This window comes from Argiope bruennichi, chromosome 1 (genome assembly GCF_947563725.1).
Source record: "Argiope bruennichi chromosome 1, qqArgBrue1.1, whole genome shotgun sequence".
Taxonomy (NCBI): domain Eukaryota; kingdom Metazoa; phylum Arthropoda; class Arachnida; order Araneae; family Araneidae; genus Argiope; species Argiope bruennichi.
In genome coordinates this window covers 27252659-27266987 of record NC_079151.1, presented here as the reverse complement: position 1 = coordinate 27266987, position 14329 = coordinate 27252659, and the positions used below count along the sequence as shown (strand labels likewise).

Sequence of the window (14329 nt, the reverse complement as noted above, 5' to 3'; positions counted from 1 at the left end):
ATTTTTAAATTGCATGTTTTGAAGTTTTTTTTTTACCTTTGATATTTTCCCCATTTGTTTTGTGATATCCTAACCACTGCCTACTTTATCATCCCGTCCTTTCTCTTAAAGAAACTTAGATTTATACTTCAAACATTTAGAATAGGAAAAGAATCCGAAAGTTCTGAAATACATGTAGTTAGCATTCTTATCATTCTAGGATCTACTGTCGACGTTCATTTCCATCAAGGACCTTAACAGAACCCAAAGGAAAAGCAAATTAGACGAAAGGAAAACCATAAATTCGATTCCAACAGGCTCCACCGAAACAATACTGCAAGTGAAATTAAATGAAATTGTTTTCATAAACACAATCTTGCCTGTTAAAATTACTGAAAACTCTTTCCAGTAAGATATAAAGCTTTGTATTGTTTCTTTTAATTCCTTCCTGAGCCTACTAAGCGGTCTGTTCCGGGCTCATTAAATGCTAGGTTTAGATGTATACGGCTTGTTTTGAATTGGATCATTGCAATTATTCTGAGAGTATAATGTAATTTGCTAGTTTTTGAAGTCAGAATGGTACATAAGTAAATGGTATGGTACATGGCACGAGTAGAAAATTATTTTGTAATCAACTTTGCTCTTTTTCCGCAATGCCTGCATGTGAGGAAACTGAACATATGTTTCTATAAATTTTCGATGAAATCTGAAAAACATGAGTGACTATTCTTTTCATTGAATGTTTCTGTGAGTTATTCCATATTTTATCACTCCTACATAAGAATGCAATTTCAGCATCCTAAGCCCGTAAATTATATCCCCTGATTGCCCGGAATTCAGAAATGACTAGGGAAAATAAGTTGCTTGTTTATACAGCCATGCTAAGACCTGTCCTAACGTATGCCTGCCCACTTTGGGCAAACGCAGCAAAATCCAACATAAATATAATCCTTAGACAAATAACAAAAGCGAGATTGTTCATGAGAAACCACGATATAAGACGAGCCCTTAATATCCCTTCAATAAGAGATTTCATTAAAAGCATTGCAGAAAAATTCTTTCATGACATAATCCAAATTGATAACGAAGCAATAAAAAGATAAGAATTTCTCAACGAAACAGAAATAGAAAAAGACCCAGACTAAATTTTTAATGTGACCAAATTTAACCTAATGCTAATACTCACAAATCAACAATCTCATCTCGACCGCGTTAATTTTAAATATTAAATTAAAAGTCAATCATAAAATGCCCCTCATCTATCGCAATAGCGCAATCAAATTTCCCTCATGGGCCATACCGTAATCCTTCATTGGTTAAAAATCTAAAGACAAAAGACCCCAACCCCTGCACACCTATATCAAGGCAAGATGCATCTTCTCTCCTCCTCTGGAAGATTCACCCGGATTGGACCCGTCTCCTGCCAAAGACCCAAGACTACATACACTCCAACATCGAATCAGGTTTCCACTCAAGCCGCAGACTTCATCCACTCCAGCGAATCTACCAACCCAGAACACACCATCACTAATCGTGGATTACAGCGCTTCGCACGGTGGATACCACATAATCTTTCGTCTACGTCTACATCCTAAGCTTGACTTGTTCGTTGAAAGCTGCAACACAAGACTCATTGTCAAGTTTCGAATTTGAAACTTCAAAACGAAAAATAAATCACCTAAGACATTCAAACCATTGGAATCAGTGAATACTTAATGCGTAAAATAACGTTTAAAGTCTAGACTTAGGATATGATCCAAATACCTTGCTCATTTACAAATATGATTTATTGGCCTGGTTTAAAGTTTCGAGAAAGTCTTTTTGGAATATGCAAGAACTATGGTTGGATGAACTACTCCCAAATTTTTAAACATTAATTTAAACATAGAAAGCAAAGTAAAAATGTAAATCACCCAAAGAAGTTTGGTATCAGTTCACAGGCAGACTTGGTTGATCCATTTAGATTGAGAATGAAGGAGTTACTTGGAGGATAAGTTGTCTGACATCAAGACCAGCTGGAAGTAAGATAGACCTCTACTTCATTTTCGTTTAGATATTTCCACTGCTCTTTCCAGCATTAAACATGTTATTCATAGATATTCTGAAATAAATAAAAGTTTGTTTTCAACTTATGAAGGTTCTAATAAAGACAGAAAACAGTTTCATATAAATTTCTATAAGTCTTGTCGGATTAGTAAAAGAGGCCATTTAATAAATTACACGTTCTTAAAGCTACAATGTACTGAATAGAGAATTCTCCTTTTCTACATTTCACACTAATTTTTTAGTTATATTAAAGTCGGGTTTTAAAGCAGCACTAGGGCTATCTTTGGGACGGAGCTCATAATTTTGAACCACAGTCAGAGGAAGAAAATGACATCTGAGCTGGCACCCCCTCATCAAGCTTCTACACTACACCAGCGGGAGGACATTTGGCCTCAACGGATTTAACGTGCACCAGACCCCTTACACGACTGAATCTGAAGCCATACGGTTCGGAGGCCGAAACCTTATCACCAGGCCACCGCTGCCCCATTCTACACTTTCGGATTCAATTTTATAAAGATAATGGAATCTTGAACATTTTAATTTCCACCGGCAGTGCTATGCATATGGAATCAAACCTGAATTAATAATTAAAACTCCAAAATACTAAAATTATCCATTGCCAACGAAAAGATTCGGTACAAAATTTTAAAACCAGCAAATTAGGAAAGAGAAAATCGATATTTACAAACATGAAAGAATGAATCTAAAAGGCATTTAAAAAGTAGAGAAATGAATATTTCATTGATACCCAAACAGAACTGGAAAGAGACTGATTATACATCGAGTCCCGTTGGCCGGTTTTCAAATAGACTATTCTGAAGAACTCTTGGAACATTGAATAATTAGAACGAAGAACTAAATTAGGCTTGCATCTCGAGAAAATATATTTAAAAAATGTTTGACTATTTCGCCATTCTTGCTACAGCCTAAACGAATTTCACATAATTCGTCATTTGTTTGAAATAGTTTAAATGCCACGCCAAAGAAATTTTTGAAGTTTAAACAGCTTTTCAGAGTAAATGTTAGTTTAACATATTAACGGAACAAATGCCGCCATATAAGCGGCATTGCATTTTCACCGACAGAATCCAATGCTGTTTACGCAGCAACAAAAGTCTCAATTCGTTTTATTATTTAAAATCTACAATTAGTGGTAAAGAACTTAACTATTCATTTTCATATTTATTCTCCGAAAAATTTTGGTATCTATTAAAGTTCCAGTTATAATACAATACGAGAGCTATTTTGTGACGGACCTCGTAATTTTGAACCGCGATCAAATGAGGATGAAGAAAGTTTTTTTAAGAGCAAAACAATTAGCAAAACAGTGAAGACAATTGCAATGAAATTTACATATCGTATCAACCATCGGTAGTTTTATTGTTACCACATAGTTTAACCTTATTACAAAATAAGTTATCCATTGAAATAAAAATATAGAACTAGTTTCCAAGTTTAAAATACAGCGCTCAACTTGCAAGAATTCAAAATTTATCAATTGCATTTTGAATATTTGAAAATTACAGCTTATATTTTCAACTAAAGGATAACATGACATTTTATGCTACAAATTAAGAATTCCGTTCAATTTTTTCAATATTGCGAGGGGAGAGGAGTTTAGTTATATTAACACCCGTTTTTAAAGCAGCACAAGGGCTATTTTGTGATGCACCTCGTAATTTTAAACCGTGGTCAGATGACGAGGATGACACCCGAGCTGGACGACGGTTCTTCGGTCGAATCGGTCTCGAACCTGAATCCCTTCGGTTACGAAGCCGAGCCACAGCGCCACCAGGCCACCGCGGCTCTTACGAGAGGAGAGGAAATATCGTTTGCTTTTCTTATTGTACATTTGAATATTAAAATAGACAACTTATTTGGAATAAAAGGAATTTTTTTTAACACTTGTGTTAAGGTTTAACGGAGTTTTTTTTTTAAAGTATAGTTTACTCTCAATAATGCTGCAAACATCAAGCTACAGATATTAACCAAAATCTACGCATACAATTTTATACAGCACCAGTTCATTTTAGTAACAAAATTTGTTTATTGCAAGGGAAATTCTATGTGGCAAATATTACAAAAATACAATTCAAAATCTGAGAATCGGCTTATTTTATATCTTGGCTAAGTAATTGAACTCTTTTAGTAAATTGGTTGAGCACTATAAAGACCAGCTTCATAATTTTCTTTGGATAAAAAAATATCAAGTTTTATGATAACATTGAATGATATTTAAAGAAATCGACTACCCAAGATAAACTAATTTCAAGTGTATTTCTAACAATCAAATTATTACGAAAACATTGTCATGAAAAATTAAGATTTCAGAAAATAATTTGGGACCTTTTGACAGAAGTAAAGACAATATGTTAGCACCCGCCTTCGAAATCGTCAAATATATTCAAAAGATTTAAAACACGTGTAGCTTCTGAAATTCTATAAAGCGAAACATTTTTGCATAATATAGCCAATAAATTTCATTATTTTTATTAATTTTTTCCAAACTATTAAAACTTTATTCTAAATCCCATTCAAACAGTTAAGATAAGGAATGTATAGGAGTTTTTTGGATATTGGCAGTACAAATCACCAAGAATAGACGAATTGGGGTTAAAAATTACTTTTCAACAAACTTCAAAATAGCAGCTTTCGAAAAAATTAATGCAAAAGTCGTTTTAGTAAGACGCCAATTTTTCTAATTTGACATCTTCAATCGTAAAAAGACAAGAAACGAAAATTTTCACCTTTAATAACTAGATTTCAATCTACGATCTCATCTATTTATTCTCTTGATATCCCCCGAGGTTAGAAACCAATTAAAATTACTCGAGTTATCATCAACATGGGCAAATCTTTACACGCATATATAAATTTTGAATAGAGGTAGTTTTGAGTTCTACAGACTATGATTGGGATAATTTCTGCAAATAGCCACCAAAGATGTGTCATCTTTGCAAACATTCTTATGAAAAATCTACTTAAATTCGAACGACTGTTCAGGGTAAAAACTTTTCCATGTTAAGACTACTAATTTTACCCTACTACATCGACATTAATCGACTACTAATTTTCTAACTCTCGTCTACTAATTTTTGACATTTTTGCATTTGTAGAGGACCTAAATTTTTATTTGAAAGTATCCAGCTGAAAGCATTTAATACCAGTATTTGTCATATATACATAAATATGGCTATTAGACGCTAAAAGTTGGATTCATATAACTGCAAATACATTCATAGATTTACATTTTTTAACAGCTTCACTGTATTGGAAAATAATTAAAAACATCCTTTGTCTCAGATATTTCTTGGTTTAATATTTGAAGAATTAAAGATTGCAAAGAGTATGGTAATGAAATCGATTACATTAATGAAGTTCTAGAAATCTATGAAAAATTTCATGGAATTTATCCGTTGTGGGAGAACTCAAAATATTTCAGCCCTCATTCCAATTTAGAGAAATGGAAAATTTAATAACACAGTTAATGTTTTCATGCGGCTTGGTATATGCATGGCAAATTTCGTTCGAATCTGTAGGGATGTAGGATACTAAAAATTTCAAACAAAAGCAAACATCTATTCAATTTTACGAATACAAATTCTTTTGTCCCTGAATTTGTAAATATATGGCAAAATTTTATTCTTTCTAAAGATTTCAAAGCTTATTTAATTATGAAAAATGCTACAACTATATGCTGGTGCCTCTATTCCTACATTTCTTTGCAACTATTACATAATGATCACAAAAGCATAAAATGTAAGATAGTTTGTTCATTTGCAAAAGAGCAAAACAGATCTGAACGAAATTATTCATCAAGCAAACAAAAATATATCTATGTTAGTTTAGAAATTGTAATTTCGATGCGTACTTCACAAATTTTAATAAGTTTCAGACTGAATTTAAAAGAAATTCTCATTTTAGTAGATAACAGAAAAGCAAAAGGTAAACAAGTTTGTCTGGTTTAGCAAATTAGATGCAAATTCAGTTTTAAAGATGTAGTGGCAGTACTTACATCGATTGTTTGAGCATATGGATACCCAGCATTGCCAAGACAGTCATTTAAGGTCGATGGAGAGAATTGGAGTGTTCAGGAGTTCTTGGAAGTTCCTTTAACATTCTTAAAGCAGATCAACTTTAATCTCAAGAACCGTTGAGGCAGGAAGTAGGAAGTCTGCTAGGCATCTCCTAATGCATTTTTGAACTGCTTTGTCTCCTGCTTTATAGTTTGTCATATTCGATATTCTGAAATAGAAAAGGACGTTATTTTAATTCCTTCATGTTTTCCTTCATTTTTAAATGCTTTAATATTTACTATGAGAAGTTAAGAAAAATCAAGTTGCCATTTCACGTGCCCTTTTCAACCTTTAATAGCCCAACATTATGAATTGTGAGCTTATAATTAGTCAGCTAAATGCTACTTAAAGTTCCAAATAAGCCTTTCAAGGCAGTCAGTAATGCGGAAATATGATCACAATTTAAAATTGCAATACTTAATTAGTAAATAAAAGATTAATATAATTAAAATATTTATATTTTTGTAATACGTATATATCCCGGATTTCTTGAACTATAAGATATTTCCAATAAGCAGACTACGCATGCCGCTTATGAAATTCGGTAGTTGTCTGTACAGGTTTGATTCAAGCACTTTTTCCTAAAAATGAAGATAGTAGTTAAGACAACAGTTTCGGCACAAATTCCCTTTAGAAAAAAGATTTTCGTATCAATTCTAAAGTTGGTGGTTGCATACTAAGCTTCTCAATTTGTTTCTTCGATCACTATCATACAAGTATTTTTCAGTGAGTACAATTACGAGTTTTTATAAATAATGTCCGATATGATAATGAAGGCAATATCAGTTTGAAGACCAATAAAATTGGAGAATATTTATGCCTTTTAGCGTTTTCCTTATAATTAAATATAATTTTGTAGATGCATGACTGAAAAGAAACCTTTTCAATTTTAATTTCGATTTATTTCACCAGGAGCGCAAATTTGAAAGAAACAATTTTAAAATGACCTCCGATTACATTGCTATACAAGAGCAAAATAACCGAAATTTTTTGTCTGAAATTTTGCTAAGTACGTGTTAGAAATAATAAAAAAAGCGGAATATATATCAGGAAATAAAAGAACATTTTATAAGGAAGTTAATATGACTAATTCCTACACTCGTTAAATACATTTTACCCAGCTTAAGATATTTTTTTTTGATTTTAAATGCCACTTGTGAATTTAAATTTTCTTTAAGGCAAAGCTTTAATACTCATTTCTGAATCTTCACTCAAATTTCGATAGACAATTAAAGCTATATCAAATAAAAATTTTCCAAAATATTGCAGAAAACAAATGATTAAAATTAATAATATACACTATATCTTGAAAAAAACACAGTATGGAACTGAACATAAACCATTTGAAAGAGTCAAGTCAACTTACCACACTTGGCTACTATTTGAAAAAGCCGAACAGAAGACGCATTCAAAATCGACATGAAGCTGCTACAGTTGCTCATGATAGTTCGATATGAATTCTTGTCGCACTTACAAAGGCACGAAGGAAAATAGTAACTTCTCGCACCAAAGCTCTAATATGATTTCTTCCATTTGATAAAAATGGTAAAAATCTTGATTAAAAAAGACAGAATAACTGTTCAATACTAAGATTTTTGGTAGCTCAGTCATTTAACTCAATTGCCAAAATAGGAAGCAACTCGAAGTAGGGCTTTTAAAGCAAGTGAGCAGAAATTTCATATCTAATTTCCTCTCTTCTCTTTAAACTTCTCCCGGACGGCCCAATATTGCCAGACAGAAATCCAGGACGGTATGAAAGTTCACCATTTTGAATTAACTAAAAAAAGTTTAAAAATAAGAAAAGTAACTAATTATTATATCTTTCCTCTTCTTCAAAAACTGATATTTTTAGCTAAGAGTAGACTTCCAATCGATAAAAAATAATTTTGCAGCAAAGCATTTCGACTTTTCTCATACTCCGATTGGTAAGCACCTCATGCGATTAACGCCAATTTAATTTTGGAATGCACTGCATTTTTCGAATTAAAAAAAACAAACAAACATGACATCAAACATCCCATAAATGCAAGTATATTTAAGTGCTAGAAGATATTTACCATTTGACTGTGGTGTCACATGGGTCCACACTAATGGAATATAATCTTCGTGAGTTAATTAGCTATATTAGCACCCGTTTTTAAAACAACCTGAAGGCTATTTTGGGGTGAAACTCATAATTTTGAAGAGCCGTTAGATGAACAGAAAGACACCTCTTCGAACTTCCCATGAACAATGTCCCTCATGGGTAGAGATTTGACCCCGATAGGTTTAACGAGCACCAGACATGTTCACACTTCGGTTATTCAATAGAATTGGATCTGAAACCCGTAACACAACAGGCCAGAAAGCGATACCTTACTACCAAGCCACCACGGGTTTCCTAATTTTCTTGAGTTGAAAAAGATTTCACTCCAAGATTGTGAATTAAAGGTTCAAATTTACTTCCAGTTCTGTCAACGAGTCTCATTGATCAGCTGAATTTGGGAACGATTGGAATTTTTGTATTCGAAATACAATTCCAGTAAAGATCCGAAAATTATGTTCACCTGGTGTATTCTTAAACTATTTTCATGCTACAAACATTCCATTCTGATGAGCCATTGATGCAGAAAGATTTAAATTTTTCTTTTATCAAACCACTATTTAAAATTATGAGTTGGGGCCAACATATTTTTCTCAAAATGGAAGTTGGTTGAGAGTAAGGGGCTATAGATGTCATATTTAGGCGTCGTTAACTTTCATATGAAAAGAAGTCTTTGGCGAAATCGGTGAGATGGTTCTGGCTGTGACACCAGCTCTCTGCTCTTATCAATTATTTCAAATATGAAAAAATTGGGCAGAAAGCTGGTTGCTAAAGTGGTCTAATATAATATTAAAAGATAAAATTAAGTAAAAAAGTATAAGAAAGGATTAATTATTATGTAGCCTTTACAAAGGGCAGGCGTAGATTGAAAAATTGAGTTCGGGATGAGATTTTGTATAATACGAATACTTTCAGAATTCCAATAAAATATTAAAACACCATAACCGGCCAATTCTGAGAAAATAGTTCCCAAACTTTTAATATATTTTATATAGTAATAATTTGTCACTGTCTCTGAGTGACCTGGTAGCATAATTAGTAATATGTATGCTTACCATTTATGCGATTGCAGTTCATTCTTGGGCTAGTCTTTTTTTCAAAAACAATTTCCTATCAAAATTATTTTAAATTAAATTAACAATTTGTAAATAGTTCAATTAAAATGTTATTCTTTTTTGTATGTAAATAGATATTCATTGACTTAATATTTGAATTATAATTAAAATTTAATAACTGTTTTTAACATTACAGTTATTATTAAAATTATTATTTATAATTAAAAAGTACTGTTTTAATTTAAAGTTATATTTATAATTATTTTTAAGGGAAAATAATTATAAATATATATTAATTTTAATAAATATTTTCTATACTTATTCACACAAAAAAATAAATTTATCCCATAATTTTAGATATTTATTCTACATTTACAAATTTCTTTAGGCATCAACATTGCTTCAAAAGAAATTGAACCTAAGGATTCCAGTGCAATTCACTTATTTTTAGTTAGCAAATTTCTATTATAAATAAGCACATCTTTTAATTTCAAACTTGATACTTCACTGTATAGTGATTCTAGCGCTATTTCATCTTCAGTATCTGATACATTAATATGACCCATATTCACAAACACTTTCATTTCAAAATATTTTTATTGTCAATATTATTTTGAAATAAATAAAGTTCAGTGTAAGTCTTTCCAACGTAGCAAAATCAGAGAAGAACTGGCATGTTTTCTCAATTCTTAGAACTACAAAAATTGCTGAAAGAATTTATACGATTCCCGTAGAAATTCTTTTTACAGAAAAATTTCAAAGTATAATATAAATTATGAAACATTTATACCATTAATCTTTTATCGATACTTAGAAAACTTTTCCTTTATTGCTCTTACAGAGCATGTATTTTGGTAAAAGTTCTTTGTTGCATTTTAATTCGAGTTGTTTTTTATTGCTATTAAAATTTTGAAACACCTGCCTACGCATTCGATTTTTTAACATCTGCTTTCTACATTTGTTTATGTATTTGTTAAATTATCACCTGCTCTCTGTAATTTCCGAGATGCACGGTTTGAAAGAAAATTTTCAAATAATTTTTTACTATTAAAAATTTAACATTTAAAATCTATATAAAAGAATTAAAATTTTAAAAATCCAAAAACTTAAAACGTTTTATTGATTTAACACTTTTTATTTAAGATGATAATAATTATTTAAATTATTTATCATTCTTAACATTAGAACGTCCGTCGGTGTCGATTGGATATCGGAGCCTTTTTAGTTTGTTCTACTTTCCTCATTTTAGCAGTGAATCTGAAAATTTTTTGTGACTTTTAATCATTTTTCATGGGGATTACACAGAAAAAGTTTTGTGCTTTTAGATTAATTAGGAGAGATCTTACAAGTAAATATGCCTAGAACGTCCGCTGGTGCAATTTATCATTATAAACAGCTGTTGTTCGACAAAAAGTAGATACCATTAGTAAAAAACAAATTTCCCAAAGTACAATCACATATTTGCTTGACCTTGAATGCAGTGTTATTGGGTTCACAGAGGAAACGAATCAATTATACTAAAATTGTTGTGTCTAAGTGTTTTATTACATAGCGTTTGCTTATTTGCTTATAAAAAAATTTCATTCGATCTTCGAACCTTGTGAAGAGCAGACATCCTGACACGATGGCTTGCAGAAAAGGTCTAAGCCCTGATGAAATTGCTAATTTGTTGCGACAGCTTTCTGAGAATGAATCGAATGGTAGTGAGTTGTCTTGTTCTAATTTAGATTCCGATGAAGACATAAGATGGAGTGAAATAGACTGCGAAGAATCTGAAGAAAGTGTAGATGAAATTGATAATATTCCAGTAATAAATACTGAATTAAAGGAATTACAAATTCGCTAAAACTCAAAAAGTGCGAAATTAAAGAGTGTAATGGAAATGCAACTAAAAAATGGTGTGTCTCTTGCATGAAAATGGTGTGCGGAAAATGTACAGGAAAAATTGAACATCACTGTATCCATTGCAAATGAGGTATGTACAAAACATTATGCATAAAAATGATAAATAATGATTAAAAAAATTGCATTCTCACAAAAATTACGAATTTGCTTTTTATACTAATATTTATAAATTTTATTGTTTTTCATTTTACAAGGTTAAGTAATTTGTTTTGTTACAGTTTTTTATGATATAAAGGGTCATAATATATGATAATTACATGAAATAATATTAAAAAGTCTTAAAACTAAACCCTTACTAAACAGTAGTACTGCAATTATTTATTTATTACAATTATTTTATATATTTTATATCGCGGTGTCAAAACGACACCGGCGAACGTTTAAAGGTAATTGAAATCCTGGACGTTCTAGTGTTAAAGTTATAATTATTTTAACTTTAAAAATTCGTTTTTATATAATTAAAATGCCATTTGAATGAATTAATTTTACTTAAAAAAATAGTAAACATATTAAGTGAAATTATTTCCATATTATTAATTTAATAGGAAATAATTTTGAATGAAAATTAATAAAAAGATAAGTTTAGGATCGAACTCAAGCTTCATAAAAGCGAAACCAACTTATTAACGATAGTGCTAACTGAGCGCTCGTCGAGAGTGAAATAATTATATATGTATATATATGCTGTTTAGTATATGTTTTGCTGTAATTTTGAGGGCCATATTTCACGGATATAGATGACTATTGTGCTTTTATATTTTAGTGAATAAACATATTAAAACTATTCTATTGTTACACAAAATTTTATCCCGAACTTAATTTTCCGACCCATTTTCTTTTCAAGTTAGCATATCAGGACGAATATGCGGACATTTCGGAGTTTTTCGCTAAACTGTGCATGTTACCGACATAAACAATGACCCTAAGTTAACCTTATGGCCAAAACGCAGAGAAATCAACGTTTGTTTATTAAGATTACTAAGAAATGAAGAATTGTAAGCTTATAATTCCTCCTATAAAATGTCGTTTCGCCTCGTTGTCGTTGTCAGTCACCTATAAAATGTCGTTTTAGTAATGACTTAATATATATTAATTAGGATGGCGAGAAAAAAGTTCAAAGATATTTTCGAGTCTCTATAGCGGAGAAAACTTGCGATTGGAGCATACTGAAATAAAAAAAAGGAAAAGTTATTCAAATCTATATATCTCCCGATAGCGCATGCAACTAAATGTGCAAAAAATTCCCCCTGTTTCTTGGTAATTATTTTTTTAGTTTCTTTTTGATATTTTTTAATGCTATAATGCTAAAAAGTTATAAGGAAGCTATGTAAGGAAGAAACTATTTATATAACTAAAGAAATTCTAAAATCTTATTTTGGCGATTTCACGGTGATATAACTCGAAAAATCAATAGATAGCCTTAACCCTTTATTTATCGAATTACTTTACGATCAATTTTTCAAATATATTTTTGAACCATTAGTTAAGTTTTGATACAGAATAAACAAAGAAAGAAGAACATTTTTAAAAAATGAATTAAAATAATTCAATTAATTATATATATATTTTTATTTTTTAGATGTTATCGAAAGGTTTTTATTGGAAAAACATTCTTCATGTCATTTCAAACACTGTTAAAAAAATAGTAATATTGTGTAGATATCAGCCGGATTTAAACAGTACTTTAAAGTACTGTTGGTGAATAAAGGATTAATGAAAACATACGATTCCAATTGCTTAAAATTTATCAAATTAATCTTCTGTTTCATCATATTGTTAAATAATTTTTTCTCTTTTAAGTGGATGAAAATCACATTAAAACTTATTTCAATGGTATCAAAATGTGATAAGACAAAAAAAAATAATCCTAATTTTTCTGCTAAATAACGTGGCACAGTTTAGCCAAGGTTGGCTCTTGCGCCACTAAAACTCACAACCAAGCAGCTAAATAACGTATATCAGAATAGGCAGAAATTTGCATAATATTCTTAAACTCGCATCCAATTTCATCTTATTTCGGTGATATCACAAGATAAACAAAAAAAAAAATCATTTTTTAGATTTGTTGAGAATTATTGAATTGAATAGACTAAAACTTTTTTTATGTATTGAAATCCATTTCCCGTTGAATACCCGCAAAAAAAAAAAAAAAAAAAAAAAGACTTTTTCTAACTGAAATTTTCAGAAAGATTATTTCTGAGTCATTGCGATATGTCGAAAATCGATGGATAGCGGTGGATCGGTGCTGCCAATCTGAATAAACTAAAGAATGTTTAACATTTTCCAATTCATCTTCCATCATATCATATCACGCCAAATGAATGTTTTTTAAGTAGAATGAAATTCTCAAATAACTTATATCGATGACATCCCATTAAGATAGAAAATTAATTCGTTAGTATTGCTTTGCGTTATCGAACAAAATAGACTAAATCCTGTTTTTTATCCTCAAATTCATCTATCACGTTATCATATGGAGCTAAATAAACTTTTAAATTAAAGAGAAATGAAATTATCAGTTGATTAACTTCTATGGCATGATGGTGATATTTGCCGAAAATTCATTTTTTTCTTAACTTTACTGGTAACTATCGAAGAGACAATGTACAAAATTGTTTTATATTCTATTTGTTCAAGGGATAATAAAACGTTTTATTTAAAATGAGTATGCTTATTTCGACGATTGCGCAATGAGATAAATCGAAAAATCGGAAGATAGCTTTTCTGCGAACTATCGACCCAAAGATTTGCCTTTTATATTTAAATTCCTTTCGCATTTCATTATATCAGTCTAATTAAAAATTTTTTATTTGATTTGAATTCTTCTTGTAAACTATTTCGATGACATCAAGGTGAAATTAACTTTAAAATCTGCGATCTATTGAACCTAGTAAGCTAAAAAGGCTACAACTTGTTTTATGTTCACAAGTTCATTACGATCCGAAATTCTAGCTCACTGCCTTTATGAGTAGTGGTTATTCACTTATGCAGGGAGAGAGAACACTATAAAATATAAAAAATGAAGAGGATTATCCCCAAATTGCCCTCGCTTTGCTTCAAACTGAGCGTTAATGTAACTAAACTACACAATATTTTAAATTATAAGAAGTCTTTTATTGCCTTTTTAGAGTATATACTGCATATTAATTAATGCATTGGTTAAATTGAGGATTTCTTGAATA

At 30.7% G+C, this 14329-nt stretch overlaps 1 long non-coding RNA gene across 1 annotated transcript; it reads right to left on the bottom strand.

Moving 5' to 3' along the window:
• Positions 1–1632: 1632 nt before the first annotated feature.
• On the bottom strand, positions 1633–7711 carry LOC129968509 (uncharacterized). The gene is made up of 3 exons (XR_008784416.1): positions 7471–7711; positions 6044–6273; positions 1633–2080 (listed from the first exon to the last, which is right to left on the bottom strand). It is a non-coding gene; the product is annotated as an uncharacterized LOC129968509 (long non-coding RNA).
• Between the last annotated feature and the right edge of the window lie 6618 nt (positions 7712–14329).